This window comes from Ambystoma mexicanum, chromosome 6p (assembly GCF_040938575.1).
Source record: "Ambystoma mexicanum isolate Mex_15411 chromosome 6p, UKY_AmexF1_1, whole genome shotgun sequence".
In the NCBI taxonomy this organism is placed as follows: Eukaryota; Metazoa; Chordata; class Amphibia; order Caudata; family Ambystomatidae; genus Ambystoma; species Ambystoma mexicanum.
The window spans coordinates 186,863,936-186,879,912 of NC_090935.1; positions in this window are offsets into that span (position 1 = coordinate 186,863,936).

Sequence of the window (15,977 nt, forward strand, 5' to 3'; positions counted from 1 at the left end):
CAATCCACCAGGGAATCTCACTTGGAAGAGTCTGATCCGCTCCTTGCCCAGGAAATTCAAGCCCTGCTGGAGAAAGGCACCATAGAACTGGTGCCTGTAGCGGAGAGGAACAAGGGATAGTATTCCCCTTATTTTTTGATTTCGAAGAAAGACAGGGTTTGAGACCCATCATGGACTTGCGCGGTTTGAACAAACTCCTCAGGAAGGACAAGTTCAAGATGGTTACTCTTTCTCAAGTCCTCCAGGCCCTTCAACTTCAGGACTGGTTGGTGTCTCTCGACCTCAAGGATGCTTATTTTCATGTACCGATCCATCCAAAGCACAAGAAGTACCTGAGATTCGCAGTTGGCGATTCGCACTTTCAGTTTCAGGTCCTGCCGTTCGGATTGACCCGCACCCGAGGGTCTTCACCAAGCTCATGGTAGTGGTGGCAGCGCACCTCAGGAAAGGGGGGATTCACGTCTACCCCTACCTGGATGATTGGTTGATCAGGGCGCGCTCTCCCAAGCAAGTCCTGGATCGTCTGTCCGTCACCTGCCACTCCCTCCAGAAGCTGGGCTTCTCCCTCAACAAGAAGTCCCACTTGACGCCATCTCAGAGGCTCCAGTACATCGGAGCAGTGCTCGACACGTCCCTGAGGCAGTGTTTTCCTCCCCAGGTGAGGGCTCATCACATTCAGCAGATGGTACAAAAGTTCCAAAATGCCCAGATTCTCCCTGCATTCGAGTTCTTGAGATTGCTCGGCCTCATGGCATCCTGCATTCTTCTGGTGCCAGAGGGCAGGTTGCGGATGAGATCTTCCAGTGGTCTCAGTCCTCCGGCAATATGTCAGACCCCGTTCTGGTCCCGCCCTCGGTCACCCAGGACCTTCTGTGGTGGGCCGTCGAAGGCAATCTGATGAAGGGGGGTCTGTTTTAGCTACCTTGGCTGGAGATGACGATCGTGACGGACACGTCCCTCATGGGATGGGGAGCTCATGTCAATGAACTGACAGTCAGCAGTCGTAGGTCTCAGTCGGAGTCCAGACTCCAAATCAATCTGTTGGAGCTGGGGGCCGTCAGGCTTGCCCTGAAGGCTTTTCTGCCGACTGTGCAAGGAAAGAATGTCCTGATTCTGACGGATAACACAGTGGCCATGCATTACCTCAACAAAAAGGGGGGGACGGGTCACTTTCTCTGTCAGGGAGGCGATGCAGCTCTGGTTCTGGGCAATCCAGCAGGAAATTTCGATCTCGAAAGTTCATCTGGCCGGAGACGAAAACGAGATGGCGGACGCTCTGAGCAGGCAGAGCGTGATCTCTCACAAGTGGGAGTTGGCTCAGGAGATTCTCCTGGAGATATTCGCCATTTGGGGGACCCCTCAAGTGTCAACTGGAAGGGTGAAAGGTTCTGCTTGCGGTAATTTTCATCCAAGAGGAGCCTTAGTATATGCTTTCGTAGTGGAGTGGTCATTCCCACTGCTGTACGCGTTTCCTCCAGTCCCCATCATCCCGCAAGTGCTGGCGAGGTTACAGAGGCTCGGTTCCCGGATGATCCTCATTGCTCTGGCATGGGCCAGGAGGATGTGGTACCCGGACCTTCTCGACTTGTCCATCTGCCCTCCACGTCGTCTTCCCTACCGAGACGATCTGCTCTCATGGGAGGGGGGTCAGGTTCTCCATCCAGAGGTCGGATCCCTCAACCTTCACGCTTGGCTTCTGAAAGGTTGAGGTATAAGGATTGAGACCTCCCTGAAGACATGATGGAGGTGTTGCTTTTCGCCAGACGGCTGGCGACAATGTCCCTGTACCGTTGCCATCGGTGAAAGTTCTGCGACTGGTGCAGGGTTAAGAATGTGGATCCTTTTTCATGTGACATTCCTGTGGTTCTGTCTTTTTTGCTTTCTTTAGCCCACAGGGGCTTGCAAGTTGGTACTGTCAAAGGTTACCTGGCAGCGCTGTCCATATTTAAGCGCTCGTCTGAGGAGTGTTCTTATTTTAAAACTCCTTTAATTTCTCAGTTTCTAAAAGGGCTCACTAATCTATTTCCTCCGTTACCTTTGCAAGTGCCCGGTTGGGATGTGAACCTTGTTCTCAAGTTTCTAATGGGTGCTCTGTTTGAGCCTTTACATTCTTGCCCTTTTAGACTGTTAACTCTTAAAACTATATTTTTAGTTGCGGTCACTTCCTCTCGCTGATTGAGTGAGTTACAGCAATTTCAGCTAAGCCACCCTTTACTGTGTTTCATAAGGACAGGGTTGTCCTTAGAGTTCGTCCTTCCTTTCTTCCAAAGGTGGTGTCAGAATTTCATTTAGGCCAGAAGGTTATTCTTCTGGCATTTTATCCTCCTCTGCATCCTGGTAAAGATGAGGAGAGGCTCCATAGGTTAGATCCTAGGCAAGCTTTAAGTTTCTACATTTCACGCATGTCCCAGGTCAGAGTGCACGATCAACTCTTTATTGGTTACACTGGAAGGCGTTTGGGACAAGCTGTTACTAAGCAGACTTTGTCTTGATGGATTATCTTGGCAATTTCTGAATGTTACCGCTTGGCGGGTAAGGACCCTCCGGTAGGCTTGCGGGCCCATTCTACCAGGGGTATGGCTGCCTCTACTGCCCTGCAGAGCGGTGTTCCTATTCGTAACATCTGTGATGCTGCCACCTGGGCTTCGGTCCATACTTTTGTACGTCAATACTCCCTCGATTCTATCTGCAATTTGAATGGGCATTCTAAATTTCTATATTCTAAATTATTTTCCCACCTCCTTACGTTGGTACTGCTTTGGGAGTCTGTCATAGATATGTAATACGTCGGAGGACCCGATCCCCTTGAAGAACAAGTTACTCTCTTACCTGGTAACATTCTTTCGATGGGATGGTCCGACAACGTATTCCATATCGCTCCCTCCCTGCCTTCCCCGCTAAAGAATTTCTTATGCGATTGCAGCTTGCGTTTCCGCAAGGCTTATGTGGTCAGACTTGCAGAAGATCGGTGCCACACATTCTGGGAAAAAACTACAACTTAGGCTACGGGCGTCGTGCGTCCTACTTATGACATTTGGTGACGCCAGCCGTTGGAGGAGATCCTCGAGGACGGCGTATCGACGTCATTGACGCAGGATACAGACGCCGAAATATTTTCCGAAGCAGCACAGCTGTGGTGATTACTGTCATAGATATGGAATACGTCGTGGGACTATCCCATCGAAAGAACGTTACCAGGTAAGAGAGTAACGTGTTCATCTAAAAACAGCACATCTTCTGCTCTATTTTTAGATGCCCCATTTTTTTAGAACAATATCTAGTTTTTTACAAAAATTGAAAAATAGTCACATTATCTGGGAGAAAGGAGTGAGAAAGGAGTGAGAGGGAGTGATGGGTGAGCTGTGGTGTGGTAGGCAAGAAAGTGAGGGGAGATCAGAGGGAGAGCAGTGGGTCAGAGGGGGAAGCAGTGGGCAAGAGAGCAGAGCGGAAGCAGCGGGGTGGTGGGCCAGAAATCAGATAGAGCGGAGGTACAGAAAGTGGAAGGAACGTGGCCTAAGGGGTAGTAGTGGGCTGCAGATTGGGAGAAAGGATGAGGGAAGAGTGTGATAGAATGAGAGAAAGGATGAAAGATGAAGAAGTAGCATGCAAGAATGAAGGATGTTATACTGCAGGAGGAATTGGGGAGTGTACGGTGTGAGTTGGGAGTATTATTTGGAGTTTGGCAAGGAAACTGAAAGCGCAAATTGTGACTTGGCAGTGTGACAGAGCATGAGTATGTGTATGACTGAGCGTGAGGTTCAAAAATACAAGTTGTGATGGGGAATTGGTGAGACGTGTGAGGTGTGGTGGGTGAGAGAGTTGAGTGGGTATTTGCGGTACTGGGGAACATAGAAGGGGAATATTTTCAGCATTACAACTGATAATGATTAATAACATTAATAATATTAAATAGGCATGCACATTAAACCAAAAACTGTAGCCAAAACAAACACTGTTCTGCCAAGCCAAAGACATCGAAGACTCTTCCTATTTGATATAAAAGATACACATATTGACAAGTGGCTCTCTTGTAGCCTTGCACACAGCCTCTTTCCTGCAATGTACCAATCTTGCACCCTCCAGTCAATAAAAATTGTGCTGCAAAAATGCTGCCATAAATAATGGTTTGTGCCGCAAAATTTGCCATTTCATGCGCAAAATCCTGGAGGGTCTGATCAGGACAATTTTTGTATTTGAAATGTATTGACTATATAGATGGAATATTTTATAGTTGGAGTTCTATGGAGCCGGAGTGAGCCTCTCTGGGGTTCCAGAAGCCTCCTCCAGTTGCTGGAGAGTGTGCCTAGGATGGCAACACTTCAATTGGTTGATATGGACCCACTTATCTTCCCCCTCTGCCAAACTGCCTTTGGGGATGCAGATTTTGTAGGCGACTGGTAAGATTTTGTCAATTTTAAAAGGGCCCCTCCAGGTAGGCAAAAATGTGCGCTGTTTGGCCTGGTTCCTTTGGAAATTGTATAAGTAGACCCAGTCTCCTACATGGTATTATTTTCTAGTAATCTTTAAGTCATAGTGGGTCTTCAGGCTTTCTGCAGATCTCTCTAGATTTCGCTGAGCATAGGCAAAAGCATGTTGAAGGTGTTTTCTCAGATTTTCAACATACTCATGAGTTGTGGAGGCATTGATCAATGTCTGCTCTTGGGTTCTGTAGAGCAGATGCTGGGGAAGCACCACCCTGCGTCCAGTCATCAGCTCAAATGGTGACATTTTAGTTGCAGATGAAGGGGTAGATCTGATGGCCATCAGGACAAAAGGTAATCGAATATCCCAACTTGGCCCAGGCTCTTCCACAAACTTTTTTAATATGCTCACAATTGTCTTGTTGTATCTCTCTACTGCACCACTAGAGGCTGTCCGGTAGGCAATGTGTAATTTCCTTTTGACCCAAAGTATCTCCCACATCTTTGTCATTACTTCGCTAGTAAAGTGGCTACCTCGCTCTGACTCGATCCTTTGGGGAAGTCCAAAACGCGAGAAGATGTGGTTGATCATCAGGGCAGCTGCTGTTTCTGCCTCGCAATTTGGGGCCGGGAGATATTCCACCCATTTAGTAAGCAAGCATGTCACGGTCAACATGTACTTGTTTCCCCTAGAGGAGTGAATCACTGGCCCGATAAAATCGACTTGCAAATCTGACCATGGCAGTGTCATCCCCCAGTGTGTGAGGGATGTTGGCTGAAATTGTGCACACACAAGACACCCCTTCAAGTATTGGTCGAGGTCCTGCCACATGTGTGGCCAGTATGCAACCTCTCTTAAGATTTCAAGTGTTGTATGAAACCCCCTATGACCGGCTGTGGCCGCATCATGGGTGTGACTTAACATCAGGCTTCGGAATGAGGTAGGGACGACCCACTGATCATGGCCAGCTAGGGATCTCCTCACCAACAAACCGTCTTGGATTTGGAACATTTTTGGACATTTCATCAACACACTGAGGTCCTCTTTCCCAATGTAGTCGGTATCCATCAGGGGAAAGTTCTCAGGGTGCTCAATGTGTTGATAAAACTTACCAATTATTGGATCCCCTTCTTGAGCTGTAATGAAATCAGCATTTGGGGTCTCCTTACTCCATTGTGCAGTTGAGAGTTCCTTGTGAGCATTTGTCTGGGACCTAGTGATAGCAGTGACCTGGATCTCCCCCAACAGGGACTCAATCTCAAGTAGATCCCCTTGGATGGCTCTGGTTTTGGCCAGCTGATCAGCTAGGTCATTTTCAGTTTTGTCTGGTCCCTGTACTTTTGAATGACCCTTGATCTTTTTCCAGTAGATGGTCATCCCATTCGAGGTGACCAGAACATCAATATTTTGAATTAATTTCCCATGTTTCAATGGTTTATTATTAGCACATAACATGCCTCCGGTTTTCTAGTTAACCAGGTGCTCCATGGACCCGTTCTGTACATAATCTGAATCAGTGATTATGACCAGTTCGTGGAGTTGGTGTTGGACAGCAGTGGGGATGGCTTGATGCACAGCCATCAACTCTGCCACTTGACTACTTTGGAGACCAATCTTGTACCCAGCGGAGGGTTCTGGGGTCTCATTCACCCATGCATTCCCTACACCGGCCAAAAGTTTTTTTCCCCGTTGTTGTCAACATGGTAGGAGTATCCATCCACATAGACTGTGGGCATTCCCTCACACTTGTCTTCTTCAAAGACTTTGTGGGGGGAATTAAGGTATGCCTCCATGTTGTCTTTGATTTTTAGACTTTCGTCCTCGAGACAGTTTTCTCTGGAACAATCATGCAAGTCAGCCAGACCTTGCGCGAGGGAACTCTTCTTGTTTTGGCCATATCTGACCTCCTCAGGAAAGCCTTGCATTGACAGAATCCAGGAAGTAATTCGGGAATTACTCACATTTCTGGCCCAGATTCTGTCACTTTGGAGATATTGCAGAGGCTGGTGTGGAGTCTCCACTATGATGTGTTCTCCCTGGATAAACGGGCGGTAATTCTTCAATGCCCACACCGTTGCCAGGAGTGCCTTCTCACAATCGTTGAATTTTTCTTCCACAGAGGATAAAGTTTTACTCGCATAGGAGATTACTTTATTGAACTTGGCATGCTTTTGGTATAATACTGCAGTCAAGCATGTATTTGAGAACCCTGTCTCCAAGAAGAACTCCTTGTTTTTGACAGGGTAAGCTAGGCAAGGCGCTTGTGAGAGGCTTCTTTTGAGTTGTCTTACTGCCTCGGCTTGTTCTGGACCCCACTCCCACTTGACCCCCCCCTTCAAAAGATGGATCAGGGGTCTTGTGATCTCTGCATAGTCCTCAATTAACTTTCTACTGTAATTAGTTAGTCTAAGGAGGCTCCTTAGTTCCCGCAGAGTTGTGGGGTCTTTCAATTTCTGGAGTGCTTCCACTTTCTTTTCCTGTGGACAGAGACCCTGAGGAGTAATCTCATGCCCCAAGAAATTTACACGGGTTCTACACCACTGTGCCTTTTAAAAGGAGAGTTTTGCTCTGGCAGCCCTCAACTGTGTCAGAACATAACGGATCTCTGCTATGTGTTCCTCCACAGTTGAGCTTTTGATGAGAACATCATTTACATAGGCCAGGTTACCCCTTTCACCCAGGTCGGGCATGGCCTTATGTAGAATATTTTTGAATTCATTCCCGGAGTTGATGTATGCAAAGGGAGTCCGGGACCATGTGTACTGCTGTCCCCTGAAGGTGAAAGCCAGCTTGTATTGGCCCTCCCTACTGACCGGTACAGACCAGTATACATTGGTCATGTCTATTGCAGTGAATACCTGTGACCCCTGGATCTGGGCCAGCCCCTGGTCAATGTAGGGAAGAGGCCATCGGGAATTATGGACCCGTTTGTTGAGCTCCCGAAGGTCGGCGCAGAGTCTCCACTGGCCGCTCGGCTTCAAAATCCCCAGCACCGGATTATTGAAGGTGCTGTGGACTGGACGGATTAACCCATTTGACTCAAGGTTCTTAATTATTTCAGTAAGGGACTCCTTTGATGCGAGAGGCAAGCGATATTGCTTCACAAATACTGGAGTCATGCCCGGGTCCGTGGGGATTGTTGTTGTGTGGATGTAGGTGCACCAGAGTCATATGAGTCCACCGCAAAGAGATCTTGGAAATCCAAGAAAACTTGTTTAAATTTTTGCTTTTGCTCCAGAGCCTCACAGGCATCAGCTAGGTTGACTCTCTCTTCAACCATCTGCCTGAAGCCCGGAAAGACCTCTGGTTTTGCTATCTCAGCGGCCTCCTTCAGCTGGGTGGAGAAGTCCCTGGTCAGAGTGCTGATTTAGACTGGTGGCTTCAGGTGGGGAAGGCAGTCCTCGCGGACCTGGAAAATCACCTCATCCCTCCTGAAGTCACAGGTTACATCTTCCTTACCATAAGGGCAGGAATTTTACACCAGGAAGTTCCCCCCATGCTGGGTAAAGATCCTGTGTGGTGTTGTGTTGTCATCACTATCACTGTCAAAACAGTCCTTGGGGATTGGTCCTAACAGTTATTTGCCTAAATCTATGGAAAAATGTCGGTCATCAACCGCCATTCCAAGAATGGTGCCTGTGGCTAGAGTGATACTCTTTAAGTCGCTGTTATCCACCTCTATTGGAATGATGTCATGTGCTGTATTGACTAGTGGTGTTGGGTTTACCCCAAACCCTTGCTGTTGGAGAGAAGCATTTAGATGAATATAGGTATCAGGGCTTTTCAATTTCTGTCCTCTTTTAACCTTCACTTCCAGGGAGAATTATCGGCTCCTTTCTGGGATGGTGACTTCCTCTCCAATCTGAATTTCCACTGCATACGCAGTAGTTGAGCTGACCTAAATGCTTTCTTTGGGTCATCAAAGCCCATGGGATTATCCGCTTAGCGGGACCGAGCTTTGAAGTTTATTAGGTCCAAATGAATGGCAAAGCGATTGAGAATGTCACTGCCTAAGTAAAAGGCGGCAGTGACGTCTCGCACGTCCCAACAATTATTGACTATGCTCTTGTTGCCTATGGAGATTTTGAGCATGCACCTGCTTGGCAGGAGATGTTTGGAATTGGGTGTTTCCAGATCCATTTCCCATTTGTCTATCAGTTTAAATGTGGGAATGGCTGGATCTTTTGGGAGTTTGAGGAACATGGCTTCGCTGATGAAGCTCTTACCGTTGTTCACACACACTCGGGCGAGAACAGAGTCCTTCCCTTCATTTAACTGAATAGGGATGAACAACTGCTCTCCAATTTGCTGAATTTCAGCCAGAATTTGAGCTGATTTCTCATCTTTCTGGACTATAGGAGTGGGAATGTCTGATTGTGAATTGGTAAAGAATTTCAGAGTGTTTCCTTCCAGTGTGGAATGCCACCTTAAACTGGAAGGAAGGTTGATTTTCAGAAACAGAGATGAACCCCCCCCATCACCAGTTTGTTGTCCTACTGCTATTACTGTCACGTCTGGGATTTGGTTATTCTGGAAGTGAAATTCTACTTGGTCAGATTTTTGTTCAACCATGTGGCAGTTGCTGTTTAAACTAACATGGTTGACACTCTGTTTCAGTTTGATTGGTCTGCTAGTCTGAGTCCAGAGGACCTTGTTTAAACAATCTATTAGGGGTGACAACCTTCGTAGGAGGTCATTGCCTAGTAAAGAAGGGGTGCCCTCTGGAGTTACAACTATGACCGGGTTCTTCACCTTGTGTCGCCCAATTTTAATATCCAAATCCGCAGTCCCCTTGACAGGAATTTCCTTCCCGTCGAAGTTCTGAAGTTGTCCAGGAAGAGGGGTGAGAGGAATTTGGTAATTTTCCCCCTTCCCGAATTCAAGTTGTCAAAGGCCCTTTTTGACAGAAGGGTAGCTTGGGATCCAGTGTCCACCAGTGCCAAATTTGTACACTGGCCCTGTATTTGGACCGGGGCACAGAATCTTCCCTCCTTCTCCTCAATGGGGCACAGATAATGTACATTTTTGGACAACTGGTGGGTTTGTTTTCTAGTTTTGGACACTGATAGATATGGGATTTGGGCAGAATTCAGTGGGAGTCTTGGGAATCTGAAAAGAAAAGGTGGTAACTAGATATGGGAGAGGTTTTGGGTTACCCTGGTTCCGGTTCTGGGCTGCCCACCCCAACCTTTTGGAGGCAGTCACCAGGATCTGTTTGAACCAGGGGATTTTCATGTTGTTGGTTCTGAGGTTGGATGATGGGCGGTGCTAACTCTGTCCCCACATCTACCCAGTCTGGATTTGGATCCTTGGGGACCCATTTTTCTTTGGGAGGAGTTCCCCATCTCTGAAGGAGAAGATCCTTTTCCCAGGATCCTCTGAGGACCCCTCTCCTTCAAATTGGAACAATTGTACCTCCTCCTCAAAATGGGTCTTTTTGTGCTCTTTGTTTCTCCTACCCCCCTCTGATCCTTGGGTGGCAGACTTTCAGGGGCAGGAGATTTTGGTTCTGGTTCCTGGGTTTCCAGGGGATTTTTACATGTGGGGAAGGAAGCTTCCTCCAAGGTTTTACACCCCCCTTCCCCTTGTCCCTCCTCGTTGGGAACTGGTGAGTTGTCGGGGTTCTTCCCCCGTCATTGCTCTGGAGCACCAGGTCCGGAGTTTGATGCATTCTGCGTCGGCATGCTCACCTGAGGGTTCTGTTGAGCCCTCAGTATGCAACCCAGATCTTGTGCCATGTTTTGGATCTGGCGCTCTAGCTGTGACACCCGCTCAAGCTGATATGGGGTTCTGTTGTCTCCCCTGGGCTGATCCCGGGAAGGGTAGCTATCCCTTCTCTGAAAATACCCTGGGTTTGGAAAATGTGGGTACCCCTCCACCCTTGGCCTCCCCTCTCCTGAATTGGGTTGTCTGGGCTCAGGAAAGTGGGGAAAGAAGGATGGATTGTTTTGAGGTTGAAAGTTTTGCGGGTACCTGGCAAAGAAGTTCTGTCCAGGATTTGGGGAATTACTGCCCTCCTGGGGGAAGTGAGGAGGGAAGTTCCCTGGGTTAGCTGCTGTTTGGTTGGATGCCCCCCCGGGGCTGGGGGAGTCCACACATAACCCAGGATGAGTCTGTTCCCCTTGTAGCGTTGTCTTATGTAGTCAGGGTAGTGAGGGGCCCCATTTGTGGGACTACCTCCTTAGCTCCCTGTTTGTGACTGGCCCGAGGGCCTTCTGGGCTTGGGATTATTCTGATTCTGTGCAGGCAGGTTTTTAGGCCCCCCCATCTCTTAATCTAAAATGGGGGCAACCTTCACCTCTGTCACCTTAACAGCAGCAGGGGTGTTGGTTGGTTTGGGGCTTTTTACATTATGTTTGTTTTCTATGGGCTTTTGCACCTCATAAATTTGTGTGGCCTGTTCAATGACCCAGTCTAGTGATCTTTTCTCATGAAAATCTCTCACTAGCTGGGTCATGATGTACTTGGGGAGAGCGTGGACAAAAGTATTCACAAACTCTCTGCTGTTAGCGCGCACCCTTCTGGTAGTCTGCGCAAAGGCACGCTTTAATTCCTGAACACATTCTTGTGGGGCCAGATCTTCCCCACATTGCAAATTGTAGGCTGCCTTGCGAGCGTCCTGAGGATTTCTGTGCACAGAAAAATGTTTCAAGATGGCCGCCCTGTAGGTGGACCATCTAGAATGATTTTTGTCCTTCAGCCCCGCAAAGAAGCTGGAGTATTCTGGTGAAAGGTCCATTTCACATACTGAATACAGCTTTGGCTGTCCTTCAAATGGAAAGTTTCCATCATCTGTTCAAATAGCTCTAAGTGCTCGCAAACAGAATATTTTGCGTTATTATGATAGGGCGTGATGACGTTCCCTATCGCTTTGATTTGCTTTAGGGGATCCTTGAGTAAGGCCCTTCTGACCTTGTTTGCTTTTTTGGTTTGGGTAACCCTGGTCCACTCCTCCTCTGACTCAGAGGCACTGCTACCAAAGGTGCCTGTCTGGTCTTCTAGGCTTTCCCGGATTCTGCGAGCCTGGGAATGGCTGGCAGAATGTGGGTGCCTAGTTTCCTGTGTCCTGGGGCACTCAGAGGAGTCTTCTGATTCCTCCTTACTCCCAGGATTTGATGAGTACCCCCCCACTGTCCTAGCTGGGCAGAGGTTTTCAGGATGCCCTTAGTGGGCCTACTCTTATGGAGTTCCCCACTAAATTTTTACAGTACTTGGGAACCCATACCCAGATGCCCGCCTATCCATTCCTGAGAGGCGCTGATCCATGAGCCCCATGTTCCTTATCGGATTGAAGTCTGCCATCCCCGGGGCCCTTGGCTCATGTGCGCCAGTGGACATGGGGGTGGCAGAGTCCATGGAGTGGAAGAGATGAAGGCCTCTGGTACTAGGGTCTACATTTCACGCATGTCCCAGGTCAGAGTGCACGATCAACTCTTTATTGGTTACACTGGAAGGCGTTTGGGACAAGCTGTTACTAAGCAGACTTTGTCTTGATGGATTATCTTGGCAATTTCTGAATGTTACCGCTTGGCGGGTAAGGACCCTCCGGTAGGCTTGCGGGCCCATTCTACCAGGGGTATGGCTGCCTCTACTGCCCTGCAGAGGGGTGTTCCTATTCGTAACATCTGTGATGCTGCCACCTGGGCTTCGGTCCATACTTTTGTACGTCAATACTCCCTCGATTCTATCTGCAATTTGATTGGGCATTCTAAATTTCTATATTCTAAATTATTTTCCCACCTACTTACGTTGGTACTGCTTTGGGAGTCTGTCATAGATATGGAATACGTCGGAGGACCCGATCCCCTTGAAGAACAAGTTACTCTCTTACCTGGTAACATTCTTTCGATGGGATGGTCCGACAACGTATTCCATATCGCTCCCTCCCTGCCTTCCCCGCTAAAGAATTTCTTATGCGATTGCAGCTTGCGTTTCCACAAGGCTTATGTGGTCAGACTGGCAGAAGATCGGTGCCACACATTCTGGGAAAAACTACAACTTAGGCTACGGGCGTTGTGCGTCCTACTTATGACATTTGGTGACGCCAGCCATTGGAGGAGATCCTCGAGGACGGCGTATCGACGTCATTGACGCAGGATGCAGACGCCAAAATATTTTCCGAAGCAGCACAGCTGTGGTGATTACTGTCATAGATATGGAATACGTCGTGGGACTATCCCATCGAAAGAACGTTACCAGGTAAGAGAGTAACGTGTTCATCTAAAAACAGCACATCTTCTGCTCTATTTTTAGATGCCCCATTTTTTTAGAACAATATCTAGTTTTTTACAAAAATTGAAAAATAGTCACATTATCTGAGAGAAAGGAGTGAGAAAGGAGTGAGAGGGAGTGATGGGTGAGCTGTGGCGTGGTAGGCAAGAAAGTGAGGGGAGATCAGAGGGAGAGCAGTGGGTCAGAGGGGGAAGCAGTGGGCAAGAGAGCAGAGCGGAAGCAGCGGGGTGGTGGGCCAGAAATCAGATAGAGCGGAGGTACAGAAAGTGAAAGGAACGTGGCCTAAGGGGTAGTAGTGGGCTGCAGATTGGGAGAAAGGATGAGGGAAGAGTGTGATAGAATGAGAGAAAGGATGAAAGATGAAGAAGTAGCATGCAAGAATGAAGGATGTTATACTGCAGGAGGAATTGGGGAGTGTACGGTGTGAGTTGGGAGTATTATTTGGAGTTTGGCAGGGAAACTGAAAGCGCAAATTGTGACTTGGCAGTGTGACAGAGCATGAGTATGTGTATGACTGAGCGTGAGGTTCAAAAATACAAGTTGTGATGGGGAATTGGTGAGACGTGTGAGGTGTGGTGGGTGAGAGAGTTGAGTGGGTATTTGCGGTACTGGGGAACATAGAAGGGGAATATTTTCAGCATTACAACTGATAATGATTAATAACATTAATAATATTAAATAGGCATGCACATTAAACCAAAAACTGTAGCCAAAACAAACACTGTTCTGCCAAGCCAAAGATATCGAGGACTCTTCCTATTTGATATAAAAGATACACATATTGACAAGTGGCTCTCTTGTAGCCTTGCACACAGCCTCTTTCCTGCAATGTACCAATCTTGCACCCTCCAGTCAATAAAAATTGTGCTGCAAAAATGCTGCCATAAATAATGGTTTGTGCCGCAAAATTTGCCATTTCATGCGCAAAATCCTGGAGGGTCTGATCAGGACAATTTTTGTATTTGAAATGTATTGACTATATAGATGGAATATTTTATAGTTGGAGTTCTATGGAGCCAGAGTGAGCCTCTCTGGGGTTCCAGAAGCCTCCTCCAGTTGCTGGAGAGTGTGCCTAGGATGGCAACACTTCAATTGGTTGATATGGACCCACTTATCTTCCCCCTCTGCCAAACTGCCTTTGGGGATGCAGATTTTGTAGGCGACTGGTAAGATTTTGTCAACAATTTTAAAAGGGCCCCTCCAGGTAGGCAAAAATGTGCGCTGTTTGGCCTGGTTCCTTTGGAAATTGTATAAGTAGACCCAGTCTCCTACATGGTATTATTTTCTAGTAGTCTTTAAGTCATAGTGGGTCTTCAGGCTTTCTGCAGATCTCTCTAGATTTCGCTGAGCATAGGCAAAAGCATGTTGAAGGTGTTTTCTCAGATTTTCAACATACTCATGAGTTGTGGAGGCATTGATCAATGTCTGCTCTTGGGTTCTGTAGAGCAGATGCTGGGGAAGCACCACCCTGCGTCCAGTCATCAGCTCAAATGGTGACATTTTAGTTGCAGATGAAGGGGTAGATCTGATGGCCATCAGGACAAAAGGTAATCGAATATCCCAACTTGGCCCAGGCTCTTCCACAAACTTTTTTAATATGCTCACAATTGTCTTGTTGTATCTCTCTACTGCACCACTAGAGGCTATCCGGTAGGCAATGTGTAATTTCCTTTTGACCCAAAGTATCTCCCACATCTTTGTCATTACTTCGCTTGTAAAGTGGCTACCTCGCTCTGACTCGATCCTTTGGGGTAGTCCAAAACGCGAGAAGATGTGGTTGATCATCAGGGCAGCTGCTGTTTCTGCCCCGCAATTTGGGGCCGGGAGATATTCCACCCATTTAGTAAACAAGCATGTCACGGTCAACATGTACTTGTTTCCCCTAGAGGAGTGAATCACTGGCCCGATAAAATCGACTTGCAAATCTGACCATGGCAGTGTCATCCCCCAGTGTGTGAGGGATGTTGGCTGAAATTGTGCACACACAAGACACCCCTTCAAGTATTGGTCGAGGTCCTGCCACATGTGTGGCCAGTATGCAACCTCTCTTAAGATTTCAAGTGTTGTATGACCGGCTGTGGCCACATCATGGGTGTGACTTAACATCAGGCTTCGGAATGAGGTAGGGACGACCCACTGATCATGGCCAGCTAGGGATCTCCTCACCAACAAACTGTCTTGGATTTGGAACATTTTTGGACATTTCATCAACACACTGAGGTCCTCTTTCCCAATGTAGTCGGTATCCATCAGGGGAAAGTTCTCAGGGTGCTCAATGTGTTGATAAAACTTACCAATTATTGGATCCCCTTCTTGAGCTGTAATGAAATCAGCATTTGGGGTCTCCTTACTCCATTGTGCAGTTGAGAGTTCCTTGTGAGCATTTGTCTGGGACCTAGTGATAGCAGTGACCTGGATCTCCCCCAACAGGGACTCAATCTCAAGTAGATCCCCTTGGATGGCTCTGGTTTTGGCCAGCTGATCAGCTAGGTCATTTCCAGTTTTGTCTGGTCCCTGTACTTTTGAATGACCCTTGATCTTTTTCCAGTAGATGGTCATCCCATTCGAGGTGACCAGAACATCAATATTTTGAATTAATTTCCCATGTTTCAATGGTTTATTATTAGCACATAACATGCCTCCGGTTTTCTAGTTAACCAGGTGCTCCATGGACCCATTCTGTACATAATCTGAATCAGTGATTATGACCAGTTCGTGGAGTTGGTGTTGGACAGCAGTGAGGATGGCTTGATGCACAGCCATCAACTCTGCCACTTGACTACTTTGGAGACCAATCTTGTACCCAGCGGAGGGTTCTGGGGTCTCATTCACCCATGCATTCCCTACGCCGGCCAAAAGTTCTTTTTCCCCGTTGTTGTCAACATGGTAGGAGTATCCATCCACATAGACTGTGGGCATTCCCTCACACTTGTCTTCTTCAAAGACTTTGTGGGGGGAATTAAGGTATGCCTCCATGTTGTCCTTGATTTTTAGACTTTCGTCCTTGAGACAGTTTTCTCTGGAACAATCATGCAAGTCAGCCAGACCTTGCGCGAGGGAACTCTTCTTGTTTTGGCCATATCTGACCTCCTGAGGAAAGCCTTGCATTGACAGAATCCAGGAAGTAATTCGGGAATTACTCACATTTCTGGCCCGGATTCTGTCACTTTGGAGATATTGCAGAGGCTGGTGTGGAGTCTCCACTATGATGTGTTCTCCCTGGATAAACGGGCGGTAATTCTTCAATGCCCACACCGTTGCCAGGAGTGCCTTCTCACAATCGTTGAATTTTTCTTCCACAGAGGATAAAGTTTTACTCGCAT